Source organism: Triticum dicoccoides, chromosome 2A, assembly GCF_002162155.2.
Source record: "Triticum dicoccoides isolate Atlit2015 ecotype Zavitan chromosome 2A, WEW_v2.0, whole genome shotgun sequence".
NCBI classification, from domain to species: Eukaryota; Viridiplantae; Streptophyta; class Magnoliopsida; order Poales; family Poaceae; genus Triticum; species Triticum dicoccoides.
This window is the reverse complement of record NC_041382.1, coordinates 669881747-669895820: the sequence shown is the minus strand read 5'-3', so window position 1 is coordinate 669895820 and position 14074 is coordinate 669881747.

Below are 14074 nucleotides of genomic sequence, written 5' to 3'. Positions count from 1 at the left end.
GCGCGCTCCTCCTCGGCTGAAGGTGGCCAGGCTGTTGGCCCTGCTCCGGCGCTAGCGGAGGGCTGGCGCCGGCCGGGACCTTCCCGCAAGGCCATGTGGTGGCGCCGGCGTGCGCTCAGGAGGCAGTTCGGGTCGGGCGTTGGTGCCGGTCGGGATGTGTCGCCGTCCTCCTCTGAGCGGCGGATGATCACACCGGACATGTTCGGCCTCTGTTTCAGGTGTTTCGAGGATGGTCACCGGCGTCTAGATTGCACTAACGAGCCTATGTGCATACGCTGCGGCAACGCTGGGCATGTCTCTCCCCAATGCCTGGAGCCACGCAGCCTCACCTCGGCGGAGGAGCTGCGCCGTGCGGTGATTGCCAAGGTCGCGCGCAGGACGGCGGCGGCCGGTATGGCACCGGCCACTCGACGGAGGCTGTCGGAGCCTAGGCAGAGCGCGCCGGTGGCGCCGCTCTCGCCAGTTGCGCCCAGCCTACGTCCAGTGGTGCCGGAGGTCACCTGGCCGGTGGTGTCGTCCGAGATCTGTGTGCTGCCACGCTCGGAGGGGCTGGACGACCTCGAGCGCAGGTTACAGCTGGCGGTGGTGATGTACGTTGGTGGGGCTAGGCCGGTCGTGTCCTACGACAACGCGGCGGTCGCGATCTCTACTCAGATGGGGATTTCAAGGTTTCGTTTTTCAGTGCACAAGTTCCACCCGGAGGACTTCTTGGTCGTGTTCGCGGCGCACGAGTTCAGGAACAGAGCGTTGGCTGTCCTGTCGATTGAGCACCTTGGAGTCAAGTTCTTCGTCAAGCCATGGCTCAGGCAGGCGCAGGCTACTTCCAGGCTGATGCGGGTTCAAGTTGATGTCATGCTCGAGGGCATCCCATCTCATGCGTGGGCTCAGGAGACGGCGGCAGAGCTGCTGGGGAGTGCGTGTTTGATCGAGAGTCTGGCGCCGGAGACGGCCAGTAGGGAAGACTTGTCTCTGTTCAAGCGTAGAGCATGGTGTGTGGATCCTGAGGATGTGCCAGTGTTTCGGAGGCTGTGGGTGCCGGAGCCGCCGGAGGTGGTAGCTGACCCTGCGGATAGGAGAGCATCGTTCCGCCAACTCCTGGAGTACCCTGTGTTCATTCACATTGGAAGGATGAGGGACTTCTCGCCACCGGAGATGTGGAGGCGTGCTTCGGGCTCGGACGGAGGAAGCGGGTAGAGTGGGTTGCCAGACAGCTCCAACAGCTCATTCCAAGGAGGTGAATGGATGATCCAGCCATGGACGCGCGGAGTCCGAGACGATCGTGGTGCCGGCCGGCGGTTCAATGGCGGCGGCGGTGGAATCAACCAGGGCAAATCCTATCGTGCGGCGCTGGAAGGTAGCGTGGGACCCTCGTCTTGGAGGCTTCCACCGATCGGGTCGCTTACGTCGACGGTCAAGACAGTTGTGGTGCCGTAGCCTGGGACCACGGCAGGCCTGGGGGTTTCAAACGAGCCAATCCGGACAAGGGAGAAGCTGCCCACAGAGGTGGAGACAGCTTGTATGTTGGCGCTGGCTCCGCAGACTGGCCTTGCCAGGTAGGAGACGGTTGATGTGGCCCAGGAATTGGCTGGCGCAGGTGCGGACAGGCCTAGGCAGGTGGGTGCCAGGATCAAGGATGAGGAGGGGCAGTGGGTTCTGGCCAACGTGATCATGGCAGAGGATATGATGGAAACAGGAGTGGATCCCAGACCGGTCGTGGTGGGGCCGCTGCTGGCCGACCAGACTGCGACCTCCGATGTGGAAGGGACAGTGGGCCTGATCCAAAGCTGATTCTGGTGGTGCCTTTTGCCGCTGCGGATCCGGTGCGGCTAGATGGACCGGAGGCTTCTAGAGTTGCACCTCGGGGCGGGATGGACGCGGCGCAGGAGATCCCTGCTGCAGATGGCCCGGCGCTGCTTTCGGGAGGTTGGGCCCCAGTCTCGGAGCTGATTGGCGACGTGGACAGAGGGCTGCACCCACCCCCTCCTGCATTGGAGCGCGTTGGGGGACCAGGTTCCTTTGGCAAGTGGGGTTACATGTGACGGGACTACGTGTGAAGGCCATGCAAACTTTGGCACTTTGCATGGTGGAGAGATTGTGGTGCATGAGGAGGTGCGGGACGCGCATAGCACGGAGGACTGCCTATCAGCTAAAGAGAAGGCAGCGCTGGGTAACATAAAATCCTTCTGCATGGGGCTGCTAAAGAAACTAGCCCCTCCGCTACTGAAGGAGATTGAAGGCGTGAAAGGAGTTCGTGCCGGACAGGATCCCTTCACACCAAGACGGAACACACGATCGGTCTGCGTATCAGGCGCGAGGAAGAGCACGTGACAGCGGCCGAGTCGGTCCTCCTTAAAACCTTGGGCATCTCCAGCGATGATCTGGCGGTCTCAGAAGACGCGCTAGGTCAGCTGAGGGCAGTCTTCGACTCACCTGTCCAGGAGAAGCAGCTGCGGGCGATTGCAGCTATCTTCGGGAAGATTATGCCAAGCAATTTGACCGGCGAGATGGAGAGCACGGCGCTCCTGGCAGCTTAGGCTGCGCGCGGGGTACCATGGGGAAGCCACTCTTTTCCCATGTCGCACGCCTCGTTGGAGGTAGTTTGTTGGAATGTGAGGGGGCTCAATAGCCCAACCAAGAAAAAGGCGCTTAGGGAGTTCATGGACACGGTGCATGTCGCAATTGTGTGTATCTTGGAGTCCAAACTAGATAGGGTCGACCAATTTGTTATAATGCAATGCCTAGGGCCTTCTTACGATGGCTTTGCTTACCTTCCGGCATCAGACATGAGAGGTGGCATCATCATTGGCTGGGACTCTTCTAGAGTGACGATCTCTAACACGGTTCTTGACTCTAACTTCGTTACCGGCTATGTCATGCCTATGGAGGGGCATGGGTGGTGGATGTCAGTGGTATATGGGCCACAGGAGGACGATCAGAAGTGCATCTTCCTCGAGGAACTTGCGGACAGGAGAACAACATGCCTGGGCCCTTGGATTGTGATCGAGGACTTCAACATGATTCTGAACGCAGCAGACAAGAGCAACAACAGATTGGATCACAGGATGATGGGTAAATTCAAACGGTTCGTTGATGACAACAGCCTGAAGGAGCTCTTCCTACACGGGCGGATGTTTACGTGGAGCAACGAGCGCGAGGTGCCCACGCTCACAAAAATTGACAGAGCCTTTGTATCAGTGGACTGGGAGCTTGACCACCCCGATTGCCTGCTGCAAGCTCTGTCTACATCGACCTCTGATCACTGGCCTTTGTACCTATCACTGGAAGAACAAATGCAGCCTCGGAAGCGGTTCAGATTCGAGCTTTTCTGGGTCAAGCTAGACGGGTTCTTGGACGCGGTGAAGGAAGCATGGGTATGTGACGAGGGGATCATGGAGCCCTTCCATAGATTGGATGTCTTGCTACGTAACACGGCCAAGTCCCTCACAGCTTGGGGCCAGCGCAAAGTGGGCAACATCAAGCTTCAAATAGCTTGCGCCAATTGGGTCATTCTTCGGCTAGACTGTGCTCAGGAGTTTCGGATGCTCACGGAGGGGTGAGATGGCTGCGAGCTACCCTAAAGCATGTGGTGTTGGGGCTTGCATCTTTGGAAAGAACCATAGCAAGGCAAAGATCGCGCATTAAATGGCTACAAGAAGGGGACGCTAACACTAGGCTATTTCACCTGATCGCAAATGGAAGGAAAGCAAAAAACTTCATCCCGGCTTTACAGATAGATGGAGCAGCGATCACGGATCAGAAAGGGAAAGAGAAGGCCTTCTTTGACGCGTTCTCGGCTATCATGGGGAGAGACATGGCGCGCGAGCACACTGTGGACCTGGAGTTCCTGAACATTGAGGCGCTGGATCTCTCGGATCAGGATTTGATCTTCCAGGAGGAGGAAGTTTGGGAGGTGATCAAGGAAATGCCTTCAGACAGGGCACCGGGGCCGGATGGATTCATTGGGATATTCTTCCAAAAAGCATGGAGTGTGGTGAGGGGCGATGTTATGGCGGCCTTGCACAAGTTTTTTCTGGACAATGGCCGCGGCTTCGGAAGATTGAATCAAGCTCTCATCTCACTCATTCCGAAGGCGCCTGATGCATGTACAGTCAGAGATTTCCGCCCCATCTGCTTGGTACATAGCATACCTAAGCTAGCATCCAAGCTGTTGGCTAACCATTTGTGCCAACGTATGCCGGAGTTGGTTAAGGTGAACCAATATGCGTTCATCAAGGGTCGCAGCATTCACGATAACTTTCTTTTGGTCAGGCAAATGGCGAGACGGCTGCACAAGAGGAAGGCAAAAGGGGTGTTGCTGAAACTGGATATTTCAAAGGCATTCGACTCGCTTTCATGGCCTTTTCTTTTCGAAGTGCTGCAGGCCAAGGGGTTCTCGGATAGGTGGAGGTGCTCGATTGCAACCCTCCTCTCTACTGCCAGCTCGCGGATTGTGGTTAATGGATGTGCTGGAGATAAGTTCCAGCATGCCTGTGGTTTAAGGCAGGGTGAATCCCTCTCACCTTTGCTTTTCGTCATTGCCATGGACATACTCACGTCGATCATCGTCAAGGCTCACGACATGCAGATTTTGGGGAAATTGAATGGATGTGGACCGCTGCAGAGACTATCCCTCTATGCTGACGATGTGGTGCTATTCCTCAAGCCGACGTTCGCAGATCTGTCATTTGTGGTTCAGACGCTGAGGATCTTTGGAGAAGCTTCTGGCCTCAAAGTCAACTTTGCCAAATCATCTGCAGTACTCATAAGGAGCAGCGAGGAAGATGAGGCCTTGGTTCGGAGCATGGTGCCTTGGCAGATCGCCAAGTTTCCATGTAAATACTTGGGTCTGTAGCTCAGTATCAAGCAACTGACTAGATCCGACTGGCAGCCTATTATTGATGCAACATTGAAGATTCTTCCGGGATGGCAGAGAGGACTGGTGACTCGACCTGGCAGGTTGATCCTTGTGAACCAGGTAATGCGGGCGAGACCGATCCACCATATGCTCGTGGCTGAAACACCAAAGTGGGCGCTAAAAAGGTGGACAGTGGATGCCGAGCCTTCTTCTGGGCTGGCTCTGAACAAATTCATGGAGGAAAGTGCGCGGTGGCCTGGCAGAGGGTTTGCAGGCTGAAGCAGATGGGAGGACTGGGAGTAATTGACCTCCACCGTCACGGCATCGCGCTCAGGATGAGGTGGGAGTGGCTCAGGAGATATGATGACACTCGACCATGGCAAGGACTCATGGCGCTCGTGGACAAGGATGTAAGCTCAGCCTTTTCTAGCATGGTTCACTGGCGGGTAGGGGATGGCACTAAGGCACTCTTTTGGAAGGACAGATGGATTAGCGGATCGACGGTGAAGGAGCTGGCACCGTTATTGGTTGCCAAGGTCAAAACACAGGTGATCAACAAGCGACTGGTAAAGGACGGCCTGTACCTTCATAACTGGATGAACGACGTGAGCGGAGAGCTAGATATGGAAGGACTTGCTCAACTTATCAGGCTCTGCGAGGCTACCATGAACTTTGAGCTGCACGTAGGAGAGGAGGACAGAATGATCTGGAGATGGAACCCTGCAGGCACCTACTCTGCGGCTTCTGCATATGCGTTGATATGTGAAGGGGGAATCAGATTCCAGCTTGCGGAAGCAATTTGGAAGAGTGGGGCTCCTCTCTCCTGCAAGCTTTTCATGTGGCTGGCTGTACAATACAGGGTCTGGACGTCGGACAGGCGAGTGCGCCATGGCCTTCAAGACACGATCTCTCCATGCTTTCTATGTAATCAGGAGCAAGACACGGTGGACCACATACTCACACAATGTGTCTATACCAGACAGGTCTGGTTCTAGTGCTTCACCAAGGTAGACATAACGTTAGAGCTGCTGCCAAATGACCAGGACAGGGTGGAAGATTGGTGGGGAGCTTCGAGGAAGAGGATACCCAAGACTCAATGGAAGGATTTTGACTCTTTTGTTATGTTGATTTGTTGGAGTGTATGGAAGCAGAGGAATGGTAGGGTTTTTGGCAGGAACGACGCGTGTAATGAACTACAACTAGTCGGGAACATTCTCAGGGAGCGTCAGCTTCGGGCGCTAGCTAGAGGGAGTGGAGTTTTTCACTTTTGTGAGTAGTCGCCTAGGTGGTGTCTGTGGAGCTGGTAGGCACACTCCGGTGATGCCTGTGGCCTTGTAATATCTTGTAAATTTTTTCTCCCCTTCTATAAAGCTAAGGCACGCCTTTCGCGTGCTCTCGAAAAAAATGATTGGTTTGTTGGAAATATGAGCAATTTACCGAATGATTTTATTAACAGAAATTAGATAAAGCATGACTAAAATAACAGGGATAAAACTAGTCATGTGATCTGACGGAGAGAAGGTAAATAACATCTGCATATATGGGCTGTAACCAAGCTTATCTAGAGCAGACAGTAGGGCAAGTTTCATATATGAAGTATAATCTATCATATCTAGGGCATACACCAGAACAAGGAACTTGGCGGGACCTCAAACAGAAAGGAGAAGAACACATACGGGACAGCAGCAGCAGTAGCACTGGACTTGGGGTCGGTGTCCTTGCCAGCCATGTCGCCAAGGAGGTTGTCGACGTCGAGAAAGAAGTCATCGTCGGGGAAGTAGTCGTCAGAGTCCGGGGCGTCCATGATGAAGAAGTCAGTAGTCGCACTGAGCGCTCGCCAAAAACCTTATCACCCTTCTCCCGTACATGACTCAAAGAGGTGCAGTTTCGGAGGCATACTGCCCCGAATCGTGGTGCATGCCGCGAGCCGGGATGAGTAAGACAGCAATAGCCCAGAGGTTGGAACCGGTGGCGAGAAGAAGAAGCACTTCTGGCGTGTCTCTCTGAGAGGAGCAACCTCCCTTTTATAGGCGCAAGAGAAATAGGCGAGATGCTGCGTCGGGAGCTGAAGGGAACGAGGGAGACGAAACGAACATGTCTGCGAAGAGGTGCGCCGTTCGTATTCAATCTCCACTACAGCAAAACGTTTCAGCTTCCGCGTGGCCTTTCGTATACCCGTCGTGCGTGGCAAAAATTTAGACATCGGCTCGGCTCATTCCCGCGGCGCGGCGCGTCGTGACAAGGCGTGGCGTGGCGAGGCGGGCGGCGGAGGAGGAGCGCGCGTGGATGTCTCTCTTGTTCTCATCCTCTTACATGTGGAGAAAGAGCCTCCCTTATAAAGAGGTCCAACTCACTCTAAACTAGCCATATGGGACTAAACTTTAGTTTCACATCTTGCCTTGCACGAATGGACTGCGTGGGCCTCTAGGATTTATTAGGAATTTCTGAAACTGCTATTGGGCTAGGCCTAAAATAGACAAAATTCTAGCAACCCCCCATCAGATCCCGGAGGCACACAAAATTTGCCTTTGGTTCCAAAACACTGTTTTATATAGCGGTACTGCAGTGGAGACTGTTAAGTTGAACTTCCACCTAGAACTCTATGCTACACTAGTAAGCAACTTGAACAGCGGACTGGGCCTTGAACTGCAAGTTTTCTGCGAATCTAGCTTCACATAAAGCCTTAACCGATACGTGGCTACTGTGGGTCTTTCCCGCGGGTGGAGCTTATGCGTCATACTCCAAGACCTTTCATGAGTTTACTAGAGACTTCTCTCATAGATTGCGACGTCTAACAATCTGACTCATATAGGTGTGTTCTTCAAAAGATGTTCTGCAGGACACCATCTCTGCTTCAATGAGCCACTTAGAACACATTAAGATATACATCAACCTGCCATGTAGATTAGGAGAGTATTGCATCTTCATGGAGTGGTATTGTTAATAGTAAGGATACTCTCCTCTCAGTTAACCAACAGCTTGTCTTCCAAATCTAATTCATGGGATCTCCGATCACATAGATTAGGTTACCACTGTGAACTACTCATACTGTGGGTCTCATACCCATCTCCCTCGATGCATTATCTATCACATTACGTGATAGACCCTTAGTGAAAGGATCTGCCAGATTTTTAGACATTTGGATATAATCGAATGCAATAACTCCGGAGTTTCTCATTTTCCTGACAGACTTTAACCTTCTCTAAACGTGTCTTGATGACTTCATGTTATCCTTTGAGATGATCACTTTCGTTATTACAGTTTGATTGTCGCAGTTCATAAGGATACCCGGTACAGGTTTCTCAACAACCGGAAAGTCATTCAAGAGCCAGGGAAGCCAATCCGATTCGATCGTAGCTGTATCTAGTGGTGTGAGTTCTGCTTTCATTGTTGACCTTGTTTAGATGATCTGCTTGCAAGACTTCCAATAAACAGCGCCACCTCCATGAGTGAATACATATCCGCTCGTGGCCTTTATCTCATCAGCATCTGAGATCCAGTTTGAGTCACTATACCCATCAATCACCTTTGGGTGCCCGGTGTAGTGAATTCCATAATTCGCAGTGCCTTTCAAATAATGCAAAACTCTCTCTAGAGATTTCCAATGCACATCTTCTGGTTTTGAGAAAAACCGACTCAGTTTGCTAACAACAAAATAGATGTCAGGTCTTGTAGCACTGGCTAAGTACATAAGCGAGCCAATAATCTGAGAATATTTCAATTGATCTCTAGCAATTCTTCGATTCTTTCGAAGTAACACACTCGCATCATATGGTGTTGGAGAGGGCTTGCAGTCACTATAGCCAAAGCGACTCAAGATCTTTTCCACATAGTGAGATTGAAGCAATGTAATCCCACCATCATCGTCTCTCAACAACTTGATGTTCAGAATGACATAAGTCACTCCTAAATCCTTCATCTCAAAGCAGCGAGATAGGAAATCCTTGACCTCCTTAATAACATTTAGATTTGTTCCAAAAATCAATATGTCATCAACGTACAAGCAAAGGATAACTCCCTCGCCCCCAACATAGCGATAGTACACACATTTGTCAGCTTCGTTTACAACAAAGCCTGCAGCTGTTAAAGTTCTTTCAAACTTCTCATGCCACTGTTTGGGTGCTTGCTTGAGTCCATACAAAGACTTCAGCAACTTGCACACTTTTCCTTCCTGACCATCTAGTACAAACCCATCTGGTTGTTTCATATAAATTTCCTCGTCCAACTCTCCATTTAGGAAAGCAGTTGAAAGTGCAACTATCCCTGGGTGGTTTTGGTAATTTCTAACAACATATAGCTCATTGAGCTAATGCTACTTGAAGATAAATATTTCAGACAAAGCTCAATGATTGGCATGGCATGGATTAGAAAGTGGACCCCTCAAAATGCTAAGGACAAAAGGATTGACTCAAGCTCAAAGCACAAGACTCTACATTTTTCATTTTAGTAATCCAAGATCACATTGAGTCCATAGGAAAAGCCAATACTATCAAGAGGGGGTGAGGTGCTGCTTAATGAGGTTGTTGGTCAAAATGCTTAGTGATATGCTCCAAAGCCCTCAACTACTTTCTCATATCCACATATGTCCCAAACCAAAAGTCAAACTCGGCCCCACCGAAATTTTCTATCCGGCGCCACCGAATTCTCTTGACATAGCCACTGCCAGAAACCCTAGTCTTTTCGGTCTCACCGATAGGGATCTCGGTCTCACCGAGATGGGATTGTAATCTCTTTGTTTCCCTTCGTAACATTTCGGTCCAACCAAGATGAGCGATCGGTCCCACCAAGATTGCAATGCAAACTCTCTGTTTCCCTTTCGTAACATTTCGGTCCAACCGAGATGAGCGAATCGGTCCCACCGAGTTTGCCTGACCAACTCTCTATTTGTCTATTACCAAAATCGGTCCCACCGAGTTTGTGTAATCGGTCTCACCGAGATTACGTTATGCCCTAACCCTAAAGAAATTGGTCCCACCGAGTTGACATGTCGGTCCCACCGAAAATCCTAACATTCACATTTTTGAACTAAATCGGTCCGACCGAGTTTCATGATTCGGTCATACCGAGTTTGGTAAATTGTGTGTAATAGTTAGATTTTGTGTGGAGGCTATATATATTCCTCCACTCACTCTTCATTCGTGAAGAGAGCCATCAGAACATGCCTACACTTCCAACATACATTTTCTGAGAGAGAACCACCTACACTTGTGTTGAGGTCAAGATATGCCATTCCTACTGTTGGGGAACGTAGTAATTTCAAAATTTTCCTACGCACACGCAAGATCATGGTGATGCATAGCAATGAGAGGGGAGAGTGTTGTCCATGTATCCTCATAGACCGAAAGCGGAAGCGTTAGCACAACGCGGTTGATGTAGTCGTACGTCTTCACGATCCGACCGATCAATTACCGAACGTATGGCACCTCCGAGTTCAGCACACGTTCAGCTCGATGACGTCCCTCGAACTCCAATCCAGCCGAGTGTTGAGGGAGAGTTTGGTTAGCACGACGGCGTGGTGACGATGATGATGTTCTACCGACGCAGGGCTTCGCCTAAGCACCACTACGATATGATCGAGGTGGATTATGGTGGAGGCGGGCACCGCACATGGGTAAGAGATCAAGAGATCAATTGTTCTGTCTTTGGGGTGCCCCCTGCCCCCGTATATAAAGGAGTGGAGGAGGGGGAGGGCCGGCCCTCTCTATGGCGCGCCCTAGGGGAGTCCTACTCCCACCGGGAGTAGGATTCCCCCTTTCCTAGTAGAACTAGGAGCCCTTCCAAGTCGTAGGAGTAGGAGGAAAGGAAAGGGAAGGGAAAAGGAGAAGGAAGGAAGGGGACGCCCCCCTCCCTAGTCCAATTCGGACCAGCCCATGGGGAGGGGTGCGGCCACCCTTTGAGGCCTTTCTCTCCTTTCTCGTATGGCCCATTAAGGCCCAATACGAATTCCCGTAACTCCCCGGTACTCCCGAAAATACCCGAATCACTCGGAATCTTTCCGATGTCCGAATATAGTCGTCCAATATATCAATCTTTACGTCTCGATCATTTCGAGACTCCTCGTCATGTCTCCGATCTCATCTGGGACTCCAAACTCCTTCGGTACATCAAAACACATAAACTCATAATATAACCGTCATCAAACTTTAAGCGTGTGGACCCTACGGGTTCGAGAACTATGTAGACATGACCGAGACACGTCTCTGGTCAATAACGAATAGCGGAACCTGGATGCTCATATTGGCTCCTACATATTCTACGAAGATCTTTATCGGTCAAACCGCATAACAACATACGTTGTTCCCTTTGTCATCAGTATGTTACTTGCCCGAGATTCGATCGTCGGTATCTCAATACCAAGTTCAATCTCGTTACCGGAAAGTCTCTTTACTCGTTTCGTAACACATCATCCCGCAACTAACTCATTAGTTGCAATGCTTGCAAGGCTTATAGTGATGTGCATTACCGAGTGGGCCCAGAGATACCTCTCCGACAATTGAAGTGACAAATCCTAATCTCGAAATACGCCAACCCAACAAGTACCTCCGGAGACACCTGTAGAGCACCTTTATAATCACCCAGTTACATTGTGACATTTGGTAGCACACAAAGTGTTCCTCCGGTAAACGGGAGTTGCATAATCTCATAGTCATAGGGACATGTATAAGTCATGAAAAAAGCAATAGCAACAAACTAAATGATCAAGTGCTATGCTAATGGAATGGGTCAAGTCAATCACATCATTCTCCTAATGATGTGATCCCGTTAATCAAATGACAACTCATGTCTATGGTTAGGAAACATAACCATCTTTGATCAACGAGCTAGTCAAGTAGAGGCATACCAGTGACACTCTGTTTGTCTATGTATTCACACATGTATTATGTTTCCGGTTAATACAATTCTAGCATGAATAATAAACATTTATCATGATATAAGGAAAATAACTTTATTATTGCCTTTAGGGCATATTTCCTTCAGTATCCCACTTGCACTAGAGTCAATAATCTAGTTCACATCACCGTGTGATTTAATACCAATAGTTCACATCACCATGTGATTAACACTCATAGTTCACATCGACATGTGACCAACACCCAAAGGGTTTACTAGAGTCACTAATCTAGTTCACATCGCTATGTGATTAACACCCAAAGAGTACTAAGGCGTGATCATGTTTTGCTTGTGAGAGAAGTTTAGTCAACGTGTCTGCCACATTCAGATTCGTAAGTATTTTGCAAATTTCTATGTCAACAATGCTCTGCACGGAGCTACTCTAGCTAATTGCTCCCTTCGGTGTCAAAACCGGCGGATCTCGGGTAGGGGGTCCCGAACTGTGCGTCTAGGCCGGATGGTAACAGGAGGCAAGGGACACGAAGTTTTACCCAGGTTCGGGCCCTCTCGATGGAGGTAAAACCCTACGTCCTGCTTGATTAATATTGATGATATGGGTAGTACAAGAGTAGATCTACCACGAGATCGGAGAGGCTAAACCCTAGAAGCTAGCCTATGGTATGATTGTTGATGTGTATGTCGTCCTACGGACTAAAACCCCCCGATTTATATAGACACCGGAGAGGGTTAGGGTTACATAGAGTCGGTTACAATGGTAGGAGATCTGAACATCCGTATCGCCAAGCTTGCCTTCCACGTCAAGGAAAGTCCCTTCTAGACACGGGACGGAGTCTTAAATCTTGTATCTTCATAGTCCAGGAGTCCGGCTGAAGGTATAGTTCGGCTATCCGAACACCCCCTAATCCAGGACTCCCTCAGTAGCCCCCGAATCAGGCTTCAATGATGATGAGTCCGGCGCGAAGATTGTCTTCGGCATTGCAAGGCGGGTTCTCCTCCAAATTCCGTGTACCTGTTTGAATAAAGTCCGGTTTCTTGTAGATGTTGCGCTCCTTGGCTTCTACGCCCAATAATGGCCGTTTCCCACGTGTCAAACGAATATGAAAAGTCTGAGTGTTTTTACGTTCACACTCCTAGCCGCGTAAATGAGCTGCCCTATTTAAGGGGACGAGGATTTAGATCCAATCCACACCTTCTCCCCTCCATGAGTGTGCATCAGAGCGCATCCGACAAAGGTCCATTCCACCATGGCCAGCCGCCGCAACTCCTCCACTCGCCCTTCCAGCCCTAAGCCTGGATATTGGGAGAGATGTTCTACTCCGCATAGCGAGCTAGTGACGCTCCAGACCAAGGGATTTCTCCCCCCGGCCTATATGGTCCCGGTTCGAGCCGGTCTTGCCGTCTACAACGGCGGAGAGCAAGCAGAGAATGCCCCTAATCCATCCAAAGGAGAGCGGGTGTGCCTTGTCCCTTACTTAATAAGGGGGCTCGGATTTCCCATCCACCCATTTCTCCGGGGGCTGCTGGAGTTCTACGGCCTCCAGCTGCATCATCTCACGCCTGCCTCAGTATTGCATATCGCGGGCTTTGTAGCCCTCTGCGAGCTGTTCTTGGGTATTGAAGCTCATTTTGGACTGTGGAAGGAGCTATTTTGCCTCGTGCCCCGTTCCAAGAAAGGGTCAATGTATCAAGTGGGCGGAGCCGAAGTATGGCGCATCGCCGGGACCGGATATCTGTCTGGAACCCCAAAGAAGGCGTCTGAAGATTGGCCCTCGGAATGGTTCTATATAGAAGATGTCCCGCTGCCGGATCGGATCGGCCTCCCAGAATTCGATAGTGCTCCCTTAAAGAAGCGCCTAAGCTGGCGTCGACGGAGCCCTCAAAGGGAAAGTGACAGGGATATCGTTTACCTGATGGGCCGAATAAGATTGTTCGCCCATTCCAGACTAACCATGATCGGAGTTATGGCCGAATGCATCATGCGGGGGGTGCAGCCGCTTCAGTATAGAAGCCACCCCATGTGGGATTTCAACGGGGAGGACGACGCCACCCGCTACGGCCGTAAAGGGCCAGATTTAGTTGCCGCTCTATTAAAGATCTTGTCCACTTTGTACAAGAGAGAAGAGGAGGAATTTCTCCGCGTCAGCCCACAGGGTGGATTCTCTATGCACAATCCCCCAAGCTGGATAAGTGGTCGCATTTACTTGCTCATCCTTTTAGTGTTCCCATTGTTAAATACTTAGTCTGATGACTTCAACGCAGGAACTGTGCCGGGCTGTTAAGGAAATAAGCAGCCCGCCTCCACAACCCGAGGACCCAGGACGGTCTCTCGACCCGGCCTCTCAAGAGGATCCAGACATATCTGTGGAG